Source organism: Lutra lutra, chromosome 7 (genome assembly GCF_902655055.1).
Source record: "Lutra lutra chromosome 7, mLutLut1.2, whole genome shotgun sequence".
Lineage (NCBI taxonomy): Eukaryota > Metazoa > Chordata > Mammalia > Carnivora > Mustelidae > Lutra > Lutra lutra.
Window position 1 is genome coordinate 28,641,770 of NC_062284.1, and position 14,844 is coordinate 28,656,613.

A 14,844-nucleotide genomic window follows, 5' to 3' on the forward strand; every position below is an offset into this window, starting at 1 on the left:
ACATTACTAATTGGCAGGGAAATGCAAATCAAAACTGCAAATCAAAACCACAATGAGATATCACCTTACACCTGTCAGAATAGCTAAAATCAAAAACACAAGAAACAACAAGTGTTAGGGAGGATGTGGAGAAAAAGGAACCTTCTTGCACTACTGGTGGGAATGCAAACTGGTGCAGCCACTGTGGAAAAGAGTACAGAGGTTCCTCAAAAAATTAAAAATAGAATTACCTTTGATCCAGTAATTCCATTACTAGGTATTTACCCAAAGAATACAATAACACTGATTGGAAAAGATAAATACACCCTTATGTTTATTGCAGCATTATTTACAAATACCCAAATTATGGAAGCACCCCAAGTGTCCATCAGTAGAACTGATAAAAGAAGATGTGATATATATCCATCCCATGTGAAAGACTGAAATCTTGCCATTTGCAACATGGCTGGATCTAATGTTAAATAAGTCAGTCAGATAAAGAAAAATATAATATGATGTCATTCATGTGTGGAATTTAAGAACCAAAACAAAGGAATAAAGGAATAAAGAGACAAAGAAAAGAACAAACTCTTAATCATAAATATAGAGAACTGGTGGTTACCAGAGGGGAAGGGAGTGGTATGATGGGTGAAACAGAGGGCACCTAAAGGTACGCTTATCATCATGAGCACTTAGTAATGTATAGACTCCTGAATCAGTATATTCATTAACTGTATTGGAATTAAAATTTTTAAATAAGAAAAGAGATGAAAAAGATTTCAAAAATTTAACAAAATTTTAAAAAATGAATCATGGAACATTACATCAAAAACTAATGATGTACTGAACAGTGACTAACATAATAGAAAAAAACTACAAAAAAATAAATTTTAAGCAAAAATTTTTTAAAAAAGAATAAGCCTTAGAAAACCAAAATGACTAGGAAGACATAGACATAAGGATTAGTATTAACCATTACAAACTTAGAGAGCTAAGACTAAACTGATGGTTAAAGGCTGAAGAAAATAGTATATAACAGCTGTACCTCAGACTTTTCTTAGTATTACCATTTTAAAAAATGGTAAGAATGGGAAAACTTACATCTCAGTACATTGGCAGTGGAAGTAGAGGTAATGCTGTTCTTAGACTGTTGTGTGTGTAATATGGGATGAAGTAAAGGATATTACGGATATTATAATTTTATCATTCCCTGCATTTGATTTCCTGAATGTCTGGTATGGAAGAAAAGAGATATACATACAATACACAGGAGGTTAAATAAAAGACCAGTCATCTTAAATTTGAATTTTAAGAATTCATGAATCCATCATCTTTAAGTAAAAAATAAATGTATATGTACACATGCAGATGTATATGAGTGTTAATACATACACAATTCATATATGTATCACTACATCTTATTTATTTCCTAATTCTGTTCACAATAACCAACCCAGTAGCAATATGTATCCTAATAATACTCTTGGAATACCATTTCTAAGCAAAAGTAATAAGGGCTTCTTAGTGAAATAACTGATCAAAGGCTAAATATCTTGCCATACCAAGTAGAAGGATAAGTATCACATTCAACTAATAAGCTCATGTCAAAAGAACATGAGTGCAAACTTTTTAAGAGGCTCCCACTGACCAAAATATGGTATAATTTGAGCTCCAAAAAGGAGAATTTCAAATGACTGAAACCCCTAAGAAGTGTTCAAATCCAGGAGTTTAATAACCCATATTTTTTTAAAAAACTAGTTGGAACCTTTGCAGAATATTAGGGAATTAATTCATTACTTTGAAAACAGGCAAACAAAAATTTACCCTGCCTTTCAGTAACCAAATGATGAGGGAAACCATCTCTTTATAAACATATATCAAATAATAAATGAAACTGAAATGCAAAATTAGAATATACCTATTAATTAATGGATCTAGGTACACATTAATCAGTAGCTAACACATTAAACATGAGAAAAAGAAAGACAATCAGACATTATTATGTTCATGTTGGTGAAAGAACTCAGTACCAATTATAGATTTCCCAGTTACTGAACTCAATACTAATTATGGGTTTGGGTTGAACCTTACTCTGATCAGGCCTCTAGATTCACCTGCCCCTGGGCATGTAATAGAAAAGCCAGAAAAACCTTGAACTGAAGCACACTGTACAGTGATAGAGCCTTAAGAAGTCACATCATTCCTTGGCTAGGAACTGAATTTCCTAGTCCTGTAAGTCCCTGTTATAGCTAGAGGTAGCCAGGTGTCTGAATTCTAATCAACAGAATATGAATGCATGCTATGTTTGAAAGCCCATTCACTTTATTCCTCCTCAGCAAACTAGAACAAAAAAGAGCCTCTAATAAGCTCTGAGTCTCAAGGGGAGGGCATATACTATAGAATATTAGAGAAAGAAGAAGATGGGTCCCTGAAAAATCAAATGGCATTTGATTCCATTCATAAAGTGGAATCTAAGAAAATAAAGAATAAACAAAAAGCAGGATCAGACCTACAAATACAAACTAATGGTGGCCAGAGGGAAGAGGGGCAGGGAAGAGGGGGGTTGGGCAAAATGGATAAAAGGGAGTGGCAGATACAGGCTTCCAGTTATGAAATAAGTCAAGGGAATAAAAAGCACAGCGTATGTAATTCAGTAAATGATATTTTAGCGATGTAACAGGACAGACAGTAGTTACACTTGTGGTGAACATAGCATATACTAGTGCACAACTTGTCAAATCATTAAGTTGTACATCTGAAACTATTGTAACATAGTGTATCAACTGTACTCAAAAAGAAAAAAAGAAAGAGAGAAGGAAGGAAGGGAGGGAGGGAAAAAGGAAGGGTGGACCACATGGCATAAATCTACCCTGACAATTTACACTGTTAACCTCAGGGCTGTATTGTAAGAAATAAACTTGTATGTTTTTAAAAATCTTTGTATTTTTGTTTCTTTTATTACAATAGATTAGTTTTTTCCCAAACTAATGTAATTATGCAAAAAAATTGTATGTATAACTATAAATATCTTTGTATACTTCTATGTGTATGTATAAAATGAGTATAAGAAAACAAGAATACTAAAATTTTCACAGATGAATATGACAGATTTTTAATTTTCTCTTTTATAATAAGTATATATAATTAGCAGAAAGAAAATCTTTTAAAAAATAGCTATCATGGAGTACTATCTGGAATTGACTTCAAAATAGTATTTGGGAGGGATTCACCATGAATTTATCATTATTATGGCTTACTATTCTGTCCACTATTATGTTTTAAATTCTCCATAATAACCAATTCAGAAGAGTCACTTTGTAAGGAAAAGTAATTTGTACACATGAATCTTAAAACTCTGGCTTCCCAAAAGGAGTAAATGAAATCATATATTCATATCTCTCAAGCATCTAAGAGCTGAACCTAAAATGTAATTAACATAGGTGCAGACTATTCAAGTACTAAAGTGCATACTACAAGTTTGAAATCTGTTATAAGGATGGGAGACAATGTCCTGCAAAAAAGTAGAGATAATAAGAAAGTGCTTCACTGAAAGAAGTAGTTATATATTTTTATTGATGCATTATGGGACAGGCAAAAGTTAACCAGCAATTACAAAATGATGAACAACCTGAGCCTCCTAAGAAACAGTGCTAACCAAAAAGAGCCATGCTCTGCTTACTGAGTCAGAGATGAAGGTCCTGAAGCTCTTCACCTAATTCCATAGCCCAATCTGTTGTGACAGGAAGTACACTAGCAGGATCCATCCACTAGTTAATTAATTTCATCCACTGAAATTAATCTTGCACAAGGCCAGCATCCAGGGTATCTGAGCGATCCTTGCACATCTGTGTACAGAGACAGGCAGCACTTCTCACTCTATCCTCAGCAGTAATCCGTTCCATAAAATCTGGTTCCTTTGTTTTTTTTTTTCCCCTTTCCCTCCTCATTGTTCTAGATTCCTCCTACGATCGATCTGAGTGCTGCCCTGAGCCCTAGAACCTAACCTTTGGGGCTGTAATCCTTGATGACATCCTTTCTTGAAAGGAATGGCTGAGATCAGCAATCTCATTTCCTTTTATTTGAAATGTTATGTGCTTCAAGTTACCTATAGCTCTGGCCATTTACAAAGGGAGCTTTTCAGATATTGGTATCTCTGTCTCCATTCTATATAAACAACCCTGTCTACTTAATGTTTAATAAAACACTCCATTAAAAAAATAATAAAGGTAGCTTAAATAACTTTACTTCTGCAAAACTGCCATAAGGAAACAGAGAGGTGCAAAAATACTTCTCTACAAATATATTCACTGCAGTGAAATTTACAACAAAATAGCAGTAGGGAATTGATTACATAAATTGTGGCACATACATTAAGATGATACTACACAGACTTGATTAATTTTAAACAGTAATGATATTAAAAACATACAATGTATAATGTTAAAAAATCAGGATTCAAATCTATGCAATGTAGTTTATATATAAATAAGCATGTAAGACATATATTTATATAGAGAGACGAGACCAGAAGATAAGCCAAAATGTTAAGAGTAAGCATTATTTTTTATCCAGTTTTCTGCAATTAATATTAATATTTTAATTATCACAAAATTAATCCTAATATGGAAATGCAAAGGAAAGCAAGCTTTCTAAAGAAAACAGTGTTGATTTATACAAGGTTAGAGTTGCTATAAGCTTATTAATGCTGCAGAATAATGAGTATAACTGTGCAAAAATATACTCACTTTCCATATCTACTCACAGTTCTATTATGACACAGACATAAGGAAAAGCAAAATGTACTCCTTTAGACACAGTATCTATGATTTACTCAGTCATTTTCAAAATATGAAGCACTCGGGACCAAAGAATCTCCCCAAAAGCTGCTAAATCTCCTCCCTTCCTAACTAAAAAAGTACACCTCTTAGCCTCATGGAATCCTGTTCAATGCAACTCCTACTCTCTTATTAACAAGCAGGAAATGGGCCATTTTGACTATTTGATACTATTAATCCTAAGTAAGTATGAATAGGAAACACTGTTTTTCTTATAGGCATAGAAAATTAGGTTGGTAGAAATAGCACTGAACTGGGGTCAAAATACCTACACCAAGATAAATTCTGAAACTCACGATGGAGTGACTTATCTGGGCCTCAGTTTCCTCCCTAGTAAAATAAAGGGATTAGACAATAAATTCTAAAGTCCTCCCTTTTCTAACATTCTAAAAATCAATGTAACAAGCCTAAAAGCTAATCAGTGATGGCTAATTATACACACACACACACACACACACACACACACACACACACACAAACACACAAATTGTTAAGTCCATTGCTATAGTATGAAATACAAATAACGTATATAAGAAACTAACACCTATACAGACATGATCTCATCAAAGTTTATACCCTTCTTATTCTTTTAATTACCTCTTGTGTTTTTTTCTACTATAATTTACCATATTTAATGAAATAATTCATACTGAAGCTTATGACCTTGATATTCTTTCAGACTCCTCCTAAAGATTCTCATAGTTCCTTGCTTTTTAAAAGAGACATGAAAAAAATTGAGCTACAGATAGATGCATGATCTTGGGGAAAGAATATAAAAAGCTCTAAAAATAGAATATGCAAGAAAACATAAATGACATAATATAGAATTTTATTAAATTGCCATTTTTAGAACTCAAGTTATACCTCAGAATAAACAGAGTTCATAAAATGTGGTACATCAAAAGAAATAATCTGCTCCCCATTACTTAAAAATATTATAACACAGACATGAGAATTTTGAATCCTAGTTCAAAAGGGTTTAAATATGTCTCCTTTGGGGGGGAAAAAAGACTAAAGCTTCATTATAATGACACAAATGTATTTTTTTTTTTTTGAAAATCAAGTTTCCTTTATAGAAATCTAATCTCACACTCAAGAGGCTTACTTACTTCTCTGCAACTCAAAGTTTGTTTTCAAGAGTAGGGTGGATGCCAAGTTACTAAAATCTAAGTAGAGGAGAAATTAATGTAAGGGTTTTCATATATTCTTTAGAAAAACAGGCTTTTTCTCTAAACCTCATCCAGTACTTCAACTTTGAATCTAAAATCCAGTGACAATGACATCAGTCTATTCCAGAGTCACATAAAGTTTTTCTTTAAATTCCTAAAAATATCATAAGGCATTCCACTCTTTGAATCCTGCCTGGCAGAACAACAAATAAGATAAATAGGAGGCATTTTACAACTTTCCCTATTGCCTTCTACAAAAACTGGGGAAACATGGAGGTTGGAGGGCTCCAACATGTTTTTGTTTCTCTGGATGATGATGAAGGTAAGAAAAGTGAGGGATGAGGAAGGAATGGAGGAATGGAGAGATGAAGGGACTGGGGAAGAAAAGAAGAAAAATTGGGAGAAAAAGAGAAGCCAGATGACTGAAGGGAAGAAAAAAAAGAATACTCAACTAAAAACAACACAGTATTTTTAGATAGCACTCTTCCATGTATTTTGAATATCACTCTCCACAGATATGGTACACTGAAAACAATAAATTGTAGTAGCTCATTAACATTTAGTTTACTAACATTTAATTCAATACTTTACTGTTTGCCAAGGGCTTATGCTAACTGCTTAAGTTAAAGGGTATGATTCTCTGGATGTCTGTTTCACCCAGAATAACACCAAAACAATCTGTAGTAAATTATTATTTTGACTGATATCACTCCTCCATAAAACTATTCCAGCAGATTAAACTCCAAAATGACTTCAGAGGAAAGCTGATTTGTAATTACTGATTTGTGGGATGGAATTAGTTGTTATCAAATAAAGTATGTCCAAGCTGTCCCTGAATTTACAGCTGGGAGAACAAAGCAGCCCAGAAAGCCAGGACCTAAAGAGATTCCTGTATAAAAAGTAACCAGGTTTAAAAAAAAAAAAAGTAACCAGGTGTTGAAGCGCTCCATGCTATTGCTGTGTCAGATCGAGACAGAGTCCCTGTTATTAGGTGGCCAATGATAATGCTCTAGAGCATGCTTAGAGACCTGGTTTCTTATCTACGTTTGCCCTTACAACAGACCAAAAGAGCAAAAAATGAGAGTATCATCTGTTACTGTAACACCTACAAAAGTGGTTCAATTCAATCATTTACTTTTGGCAGTTAAGTTTCATAGCCAGCAGCAATACCAATATAGGACTCACGGTCAGAGAAAGGGAACTTGCTCTGTTATTTGAAGAACTGAGACAAATTGTGGGAGTTTCTTAATCTGGCAGTGGCTTTGATGTACACCTTTTTTCACTGTAACAGACACCATATCAATCTGGCAATCTTTAGACCACAACAATACTTGTATCCATGTACTCAAGAAAGGGCCCCTTTTCACACCTGACACTAAAGAGTCTACAGATATAATTTATGGACAGATTGTTATCTTTTCTTGTGCAGCATCTTTTCTTAATTTAGTGAGATCTAGGGACACCACAGAAATGGTTCAGTACGTCACAGCTCCCATGGAATGAGTCCAGTTGCAAATATACATGAGATTCTATTCTGTGGGTCGGAATCAAAAAGATACTTTGATCCACTTGAGCCATTAAGTACTCCCTATTATGTAATATGCCCAGGCCTGCAGAATGATGCAGACTGTTTTTATTGTGAATAACAATGAGGATATAGTTTTCTTTAAATTGTTTTATTTCTTTGCATTGAGTGTGAGAAGATAAAGTGGCTTAGTAAAACTAAAATCAGTACAATCACTAACTTTTCTATGTATATATTATTTTGCAATATAAATGAATATCACTAATTGACTTGATTCTTCTCAGAGGCTGCTGCTCTTTAATGAAATGAAAATGATAACAAATGTCTTTTTTTCTCTGCTCTGCTTTCTATAACCAATCAGTAGTTTTATGTTTGTGTGTTCTTTTTAAAATTTAGAGGAAATTCATTATTGAATTCTGTTTCCAATATTGGTATGTCTGTAAACATGGTAGTACAGCCATTTTTTTCATACATGAATATAAATAAAACAGTATTTTTTAAAGTATAGTTTTGGCTACTAAAAATAAGTAAAAATAATTAAAATAAAGTATGTACAGATATTACTGAAATACTATCTAAAAATGAAAGCACCATATAAGAACTAGCTCACTTTTTAAAATGAGTGTGTTTAGAGATTCATGAAACTCAGACTGATAGCATACAACGAAGAGTTAAGCACCCCTGCCATTATTTACTTGTGCTTTCCTGGTGCCTGGACTAATGCAGAGTGCACAAGCAGGTGCTAAAAAAAAAAATGCTTTAAAAAGATAAAAAGTTTGAGAACTCCATTTTTAAAAGATTTTATTTATTTATTTATTTATTTATTTGAGAGCGCGAGCAAGCATGAGTGGGGGCGAGGGGTGGGAGAAAGGGGCAGAGGAAGAGGGACAAACAGACTCCCTGCTGAGCAGGGAGCCCCACATGGGGCTCAGTCCCAGGGCTCTGGGATCATGACCTGAGCCAAAGGCAGATGCTTAAATGACTGAGCCACCCAGACACACCCAGATTCCATTATATTTAAATAAAATTTTGTCAAACAGTAAATTTAAGAAAATCTGAAATATAATGTATCAAAACAATGTCTTTTATGATAGCATCCATTTTTTAAAATTAAACATAAGACAAGGACAACTTTTAAAACCCAATAGATTATTTTAATTATACAAAAGACTCAAGTCTGCCAAGGTCCCTTTCTACAGGTGTAGGATATATTTTTATTTTTTATCTACTACAGTCTATATAGTATATTGTTTAAAGTGACAGAGAAGAAAAATATAGCTAATGAAATACTGTGAATCAGACACCATGCCAAAGAGAAAAGGCCATCTTCTGATAGGATGATAGCTGGCCATCTGTCCCACTGCTACTCAGTGACAATTACAAACACTCCATCAGTTTTCTGGTAGGTGGAGATGATAAATGAGGTAAAGAGTTCTACAGATTCTGATGTTCCTTTCTGATCTGATCTAAGGTTTAACAGATGACTCAAAGAAAAGCACAGAGTTCAACAAGCCTATTAATTTATCATGCTATGAAGATGGAGAAAGGTCTGAGCTCAATAGTGAAACAGGGAATGGTTCAGTTATATTGGACCAAGCCTTGTAATGAAAGCTATTTTTGGAGAATTCTCAGATTTCAAACACAGCACGTTAGACTGCAATTAGGCTTCATCCTTAGAAACCATTTCAATAATATCCCAGTAATGATATGACACAAATAACAGCACCCTTTCAAAAAAAAAAAAAAAAGATCAAAGTAAAAGGAATGCTCAGAGATGGGGCTGGAACGCTTTAGCTCTGAGTGGCTTTCACAGCCCTAGGTGACAAGAACTTGACAGAGACAGTGGCTTCACATCAAACTCAACAGCACCAGAACAAAGATTTTCCTTAAGCCTATTTAACTTTTAAGTGTTTAAGAAAAAAATACATGCAAAAAAAATAACAAATATGTTAGAAGAAAAAGATACACTACTCTAATACTAGACAAAAGAAAGCTGAAATGGCTAATTAATATTTAGACAAGGTAACAACAATATTATTAGGAATAGAGAAGGTCATCTCATAATAAAGGGATCAATACTCAAGGGGACATAACAACCATTACCATTTATGCTCCTAATACAACTTGAAACGACATAAGGCAAAACAAACTGCCAAGAGAAAGAGAAAAATTCACAATTAAAATATTTCAATATCCCTTTCTCAAAAATTATAGAACAAAAGTTGGCAAAAAATCAGCAAGGATATAGTAAATGAGGAAACTTTCTGAGGTGGCAGATATGTTCACTGTCTTCATCATGATGATAGTTAGTTTCATGGGTATGAATACGCCAAAAGTTGTTAAAATGTAAACTTAAAAATAAGTGTAGTTTAATGTACGATAGGCCTCAAAGATGTTGAGAAACAGCAACAAATTCCCAATCCATATGAACCTAGGCACTATAATATTCAGTAGAAAAGAGTTAAGTCCAAAAGATTATATATAGCATGGTATATGTAATATACCTAATAATAAACCTAACAGAGAAGGAAATAATTAAAATAAAATTATACTTTTTAGGAATAGACCTACATGCCAAAATAAAACTATGATGGAGACAAGAGCAAAAGGGAGAAGAAGGGAGAGGAAGGATAATAAAGGGATATATCAGGCAGCACCATGCAAAGCTAGGTTTGCCAAATTAATACCATATAAAAATAATATTCAAGGAAGAGACATGAAATAGGAAAGAGATGTTTCATATTCTTAAAAAGTAAAATTCACCAAATAAAAATTATATAAATAGTTATAATCATGATGATAAAACATTGATATATATATATATGAAGAATTTTAAAACACAAGGAGACATGCATAAATAATAATAATAGCATATTGACAGTCTTTCTATTTTTGACAAAACGATACTAGTGAGGACAAAAAAATGGGTTAAAAAAGTGAGAATATTTGCATTACAACAAGCAAAACTGATCGAATATATATACCCAAAGAGAGAGAAGACTTCTTGTTAAAATTTTACAATGTATTAAGCGATAAAGAAAAATCAATAAATTATCCAAAGTAGAACCTAGATAAACCATAATCTCTGATCATAATGCAATAAAAGTTGAAACTGAAAACACAGAATAGCACTCATTTTAATATCACATATACTTTTTTAAAGATTTTATTTGACACAGAGAGAGAGAGAGAGAAAGAAAGAGAGGGGGAATACAAGCAAGGGGAGTGGGAGAGGGAGAAGCAGGCTTCCTGCTGAGCAGGGAGCCCGATTCAGGGCTTGATCCCAGGACCCAGGGATCATGACCTGAGATGAAGGCAGACACTCAATGACAAAGCCACCCAGGTACCCCTCACATATTTTAAAATTAAAGCAAGTCCAAAAGATGAGCCTTGTCCCTATATACAACAGCAGTCGAATCCATGAATCACTTCACACTTTGAAACACACACGTACACTTATCCTCATAAAACAAAACGTACTGCGACCCCTCTTAATCTATAACCTTGAAAATATCTCTGTATAAAGGAAATAAAAACTGAGCCTGGATGGCTCAGTTGGTTAAATGTCAACTCCTGATTACAGCTCAGTCATGAGTTCAGGGTAGTGAGATCGAGTCCTGCATTGGGCTCTGTGCTCAGCAGTGAGTCTGCTTGAGATTCTCTCTCCCTCTCCCTTTGCCCCTCCCCCTGCTTGTGCGCTTTGTCTCTAAAATAAAACTAAAAACAAAACAAAACAAAACAACCTTCTTTTAAAAACCCTGAAATTTGGAGGAGGGGCAAGATGGTGGAGAAGTAGGAGACCCCATTTCAACAGATCCCCTAAAATGAACTAAATATCTACCAAAACACTCTGAATACCCATGAAATCAGCCTGAGATGTAGAATTATACACTTATGGATCTCTACGGGGGCAGTAGGCATCAGTGGAAAGGTAAGGCAGGGTGGGAACACTTGGACTGATATCTGAGGATAAGAATAAGGGGGAGGGAGCCACGAGAAGTGACCCATTGGAAAGTTATGCCCCAATATGAAAGTGTCCTGTGGTTGGGGACCAGCATTAACTTGGGAGTCTGGTTAAAAGCACTCAAAAAGAGCAAAAGATCTTAAGGGGCAACTGGTAGAATCGGGCAGTCATGGGCACAGGCCAAAACCCATAGACCCAGGTCTGCCACCGCTGGCAACCATCCGTGCCAGACAGACTGTGGCAGAGCCTCCAGTTCCTTGTCCCTGCGCACCCGGCTATGCGCTGCTTGCACCACCGATGGGTGGGGTGGTCGCACATGAGGGAGTCTGGTGGGTGCTCTCTAGAACTACAGCCTTCTTCGCTTTGCATGCACTGTGCAACTGGGGTCTGACCCTACTCCCTGCCTGCAACGGAGAGAGCTCCGCGTGTTCACTAGCCAGCGGTCTCTAGGACTGGAAGAGGGTCTGGATGCTCCAGCCCACCCTAAAAGATCTCAGCCTGATCTCTAGCTGGGATTCCTCAGCAGCAGAAGCCTCGTGACTGAGCACACCTGGAGGCATGGGCCTGGTCCCCAGATGGCAGTCCCAGCAAAAGCAGCCACCAGAAGTGGGCTCCCTGGACGAATATCACTTGCAGTTTTAGTAGCACAGGGGTACAGAGACAAATGGGCGCTTCAGACAACCCCTGAGACAGTGGCTGGGGACATGCACTGCCTGTGGGAGGTTGCGGTGTTCAGCTGAGTTTGCAGAGGGGGAAGTTCTGGACTGCCTAGAGGGGAGTCTGGACTGCCCAGAGTCTGTGTGTTCTGGACTGCCCAGAGGGGAGCAGACTGAGGCTTCTCTCTGAGGCAGAGGTCTGGGTGCAGTTTGCTTTACATTAAACCTCCAAAAAGCTGCCAAAAACAAACAAACAAACAAACAAACAAACAAACAAACCAAAAACCTCCAGAGAACAAAAGCCTGAAAAACTGGTTTCCACAGAGCCCAGCCCCTTAACGGGGGTTAAGGACAACTCAACCCAAGCAAGACTGACTGAAAAACAATATGGCAGGCTCCTCCCCAGAAGGCAAGCCAAAAGAAGGAGAGGACAACCACCACAGGCTCCCCATAAAACCGTAAAACCCCAACATCAGGAGAAAACAATATATTAAGCTCCCGGTATTGCCCTAAAACCTGTATATTTCATACATACAGCTTTTTTTTTTTTTTAAATTCACTCTCACAATTCTTGTTCTTTTAATTTCTTTAAGCAACTATAACTAGAGGTTTAATACAACATACTCCATAATAGCCTTTTAACATGAAATTTTTTCATACATATGCCTGTTTTCTTTTTCTTTTTTAAAAAATACATATAGATATCAGCTTCAAGGTAATCCTTTTTCCCTATTCAATACTACCCCTATATATAAACCAGTTTTAATCTCCCTTTATCTTTGGAAAGTTGAGTCCTTTAACAAAGATGACAAGATACACCCAGGAAGAACGAAAATAACCTTCCATGCCCACATCAAGGATTTATAACCACCCTCCCATCTTTTTCTTCTGTCAGTGTTTCTGTGTATTTGTTTTTGTTCTGGTATTATATAAATCTTATTCTTGGGATTCATTTTGACTGGGTTCTTTTTTTTTTTTTCCGTTTCTTGTCATTTACTTTTGTCAGTCTTTTTGTTTGTCCGTTTTTGTTTACATACCTTATAATTACTTTTGGGGCTCATCTGCCTGGGTTTTCTTTTTCCTTTTTTCTTTTTCCTTTCTATCTCTCTCTCTTTTTCTTTCTTTTTGGTGGTGACTTCTCATTGCTCTGAAGCATTCCAGGGTGCACCTAGTCTGGATCATGGTTGATATATTCAGCTATAAATCCCCTCAACCACCTTTCACCAAAATGACTAGGAGGAGGAACACACAACAGAGGAAAAACTCAGAGACTGTGCCCTCTCCATCAGAACTACTGGATATAGACATAAACAGTTATCCAGGCAATGGCTAGGTTAGAGAAAACCATTAGTGACAACATAGAATCTCTAAGGGCAGAAGTGAAAGCCACCACGGCAGAAGTTAAAAATGCTATCAATGAGATCCAATCTAATCTAATACTCTAACAGCTAGGGTAACAGAGGCAGAAGGTAGAATTAGCAACCTAGAGGACAAAATGATAGAGAAAAAGGATCAGGAGGAGGCCTGGAACGAACAGCTTAGAAGCCATGAAAACAGAATTAGAGAAATAAATGATGCCATGAAACATTCCAACGTCAGACTTATTAGGATCCCTGAGGGCATGGAAAAAGACAGAACACTAGAAGATATAGTTGAACAAATTCTGGATGAAAATTGTCCCAGTCTGGGGAATGGAACAAGCGTTCAGTCCAAGAGGAAGAAAGAACACCCCTCAAGATCAAGGAACCTAGAAAGACCTCAAGGCACTTAACTGTGAAACTGACAAATCGTAATTTTAGACAAGAGCTTCTGAGGGCAGCTGGGGGAAGAGTTTCCTTACGTACAGAGGAAGGTCCATCAGAAAAATGTCAGACCTGTCCACAGAAGTCTGGCAAGCCAGGGCTGGCAAGATGTATTCAGGGCATGAGAAGAACATAGAGCCAAGAATACTTTATTCAGAAAGGTTGACATTCAAAATGGAAAGATAAACAGCTTCCAAGCCCGGCAAGGTTTAAAAGAGTATGTGACCACCAAGCCGGCACTTTAAGAAATATTAAGGGGGGTTCTATAAAAGAAGAAAGAACCCAAGAGTGACATAGAACAGAAATTTACATAGACAATCTATGAAACAAGGACTTCACAGGCAAAATGATGTCAATAAAGACGTATCTTTCAATAATCACTCTCAAAGTGGATGGCCTAAACACTACCATAAAACAGCACAGGGTTGCAGATTGGATAAAACAACAGGACCCAACCATATGCTGTCTACAAGAGAACCATTTGGAAACTAAAGATACATCAAGACTGAAAGCAAAAGGATGGAGAAGCATCTTTCATGTCAACGGGCCTCTAAAGAAAACTGGGGTAGCGATTCTCATCCCAGATAAATTAGATTTTAAACTAAAGACTGTAGTCAGAGATACAGAATGACACTACATCATTCTCGAAGGGTCTGTCCACCAAGAAGATCTAACAATTGTAAATAATTATGCCTCCAACATGGGAGCAGCCAACTACATAAGCCAACTGTTAATCAATATAAAGAGTCATATTAATATGAATACATTAATAGCAGGGGATCTTAACATGCCACTCTCAGTAATAGATCATCCAAGCAGAAAATCAATAAAGAAACAAGAGCTTTAAATGACACACTGGACCAGATGGACCTCATAGATATATACAGAACATTCCATCGGAAAACAACAGAATA

At 36.1% G+C, this 14,844-nt stretch overlaps 1 protein-coding gene and 1 pseudogene across 1 annotated transcript in view; one reads left to right on the top strand and one right to left on the bottom strand.

Annotated features, from left to right (window-relative positions):
• SCAPER (S-phase cyclin A associated protein in the ER) overlaps nucleotides 1-14,844 on the bottom strand; it is a 478,259-nt gene that overhangs the window by 274,829 nt on the left and 188,586 nt on the right.
• LOC125103746 (ragulator complex protein LAMTOR3-like) lies at nucleotides 6,801-7,232 on the top strand (annotated as a pseudogene).